Source organism: Schistocerca gregaria, unplaced genomic scaffold, assembly GCF_023897955.1.
Source record: "Schistocerca gregaria isolate iqSchGreg1 unplaced genomic scaffold, iqSchGreg1.2 ptg000205l, whole genome shotgun sequence".
Classification (NCBI taxonomy): domain Eukaryota; kingdom Metazoa; phylum Arthropoda; class Insecta; order Orthoptera; family Acrididae; genus Schistocerca; species Schistocerca gregaria.
In genome coordinates, this window is record NW_026061740.1 from 265,743 (window position 1) to 268,555 (window position 2,813).

The window sequence follows — 2,813 nt, forward strand, 5'->3', positions numbered from 1 at the left end:
GTGTACACTGACACTTAAGTAAAATGCTAATCCGTGTGCATGCATAGAACTTTATTGCAGGTTTCCTAATACAAACTACTCTATCAATAATGTATTGGACTGAGTGTAATGGAGCAGCTTGTCTTTTATTGTTAGCCAAAATTAGCAGCAATGGCTTTGTGTACATGGTAGCTCCAAACTGTGACAAGCTTTGAGAGCACTTGCCTGCTAAAGGCAAAGGATCTGAGTTTGAGTCTCAGTTTTAATCTGCCAGGAAGTTTCACATCAGCACACATTCCACTGCAGAGTGAAAATTTCATTCTGTAAACATCCCCCACGCTGTGACAAGCCATGTCTTTGCTATATCCTTTCTTCCAGCATTGCAGGACAGCTTCTCTGAAGTTTGGATGGTAGGAGATGAGGTACTGGAGGAAGTAAAGCTGTGAGGATGGGTCATGAGTCATGCTTAGGTGGCTCAGTTGGTAGAGCACTTTCCCACAGAAGGCAAAGGTACTGAGATAGAGTCTCAGTACAGCACATAGTTTTAAATCTGTGTACACTTTACTGCAGAGAGAAAATTTCATTCTGGAAGCTTTGAGAGGTTGTGTGTTTGGGTGGGAAGGAGTGTTTTACGACTGTGGAACATGTATTGTGATTAGTTGGTTTATGAGCACAGAATAGAACTACTGAAACTAATAAGTTATTGGAGGTAATTTGTCACACTTTTTGTGGATTTTAGAAGCAGAGTGTTAACGACTTTGCAATACAAATATTCCGAATGAATCTCTGAGATTGTATTTACAAGATGACTTGAAGTTCCCTTGATACCATTCAGTAGCAGCAGACCACTTCTGTGGCTGGCCAAATATTTGACAAGTCTCCTTACACATCAGTGTAGCAACTGTGAGGAGAGAAACCTCAAATTGCCAAATTTTTCTATATGTGCTTAATTTTACTGGCTGTGCTCTGGATCTTCCAAGCTCTGACTGGGAAAAATGCTCCTCAGAGAGCACAACTCCCCTTCCCTGGGCTATGTTTTACTCGGGAAACCATTGCTTCCATTTCTGCTATACCCCTTGGAAAAAGTCATGCCTCACTATTCGTATCTCTCTCCCGTGTCAGTGAGGCAGCTTCCTTTTAGCTCTCTGTCACTCTGAAAAACATCAAGATGAACCACTGTCCAAAGGTCTTACATCCCTAAACAAAATTTTTGTAAGAGTTATGTGTTTGGTGGCATTTAAAAGGCCTAGCTGGGAGTTCACCTGTAAGACAGCAATCTCTGGCACACATCCCAAAGCCAGATTTTCTGCATTTGGCAGTCAATTGCATCTTTCACAAACATTACTTCTCACTCCAACACGTAAAATATTTGTGTGAGTGAACAATGCAGAATGTCTTGACTCTTGTCCATCTGCACGGTGGTGCCATTAGGGATCACAAAGACACTTACTGGGCCAGGCTGCCACAGTGAAAGTTTCCCCTCACCGCCGCTTTCCAGACGAGCTCAGCCAGATCCCCTTATTCCCAGCTATTGTACAAATCTGTTTTAAATTACTCTCTAAACTGACTATCACTCAGACATTTAATATCAATACCGTGCTTCATTCGTAATTAATTGCACGGCTCAAGGTGGACCTCTACTATGAACTCACAAGAACTTGTGTATGTTGTATGACAGTGTTGAAAAGTTGTCCTGTAACGATTATAATAGCTTCATAGTTAGGTCTACATCATTTTATGGCCACAGAAAGAAAGTTCCTGTTTCAATTGAAATTTTAGCTTGGAATGTGAAATATTTTAAAATGTTGTGTAAATGCCCCATTCCATCACACGAGTCAGTTTAGGTGGTTGTTGGTCACAGTTTGGAAGAGTCCATTCAGGATAGCAGACAGCTGGTCATACGTCGTACCATGCACGAATAGAGTGTAAGGAGATTTGCTAGCTGATTCTCAAGGGAATGAAATATATGGTGGGAACCTGGTATCAGGATGACATACAAATGTACTAGCATATGGTTTAAGTTAAGTGATTAATAGCATACTGTTATTGGAAGCAAACACAAAATTTTGACCACGATATTCTTACTCCTCACATCAAGCTATGATGAAGTGGGCAAAGTTCTGTTGAAAGATGTAGCCAATTTTCACAAAGCCTGTAAATGTTGGTAAGTGAAGTATTCATTTGTTAGCGAGCAATGTAGTCAAATACATTGGGACTGTAATAAAAAACTATGGTTGTGGGATTAGACACGTCTGTTATCCAGCTTGGCAGCAAAATTCTGAGCCCTGTAAGAAACCACGTGTGATTTTAACCGACGCACATCTCGATGAAACATTGTGAGTGAAGCTCTTTGTACTGTGCTGTGTGGGCAAGGTTCAATAAGGGTGCACGCAGTCCTTGTAAGGCCAACTGAGAAGTAGCATCGCCGTTGCCAAAAACTGGCAAGGTCCGGGACAGAGGTGTGCTGACCACGTGCCCCTCCAATTAATTTGGTTAGCTGAGGATGACACAGTTGTCAGTCATCACTGTTGAGACGTCCGATGCCTCTTTGCATAGATCTTTTTTTGGGGGGGTTCTAGTCATGGCTGAAAAGTACTGATTGTTATTTAAATTTTTTTTTTATGGAAGAGTAAAATATATGATTATTAAGCTGTTGTTATAAAAGTGTGCTTGTAGCCCATCATATGTACAAAGACTCTCTAAAAGAAGGAGGCTAAAAGACTGACAGTATGCACAGGTTCCTAATATATCTAAACTTCAGCTAATGCTCAGTATTGCTGTATTATTCAGCTTTTCCATAAATTCACAATGGGGCACTGACTGGCTTGTAAATA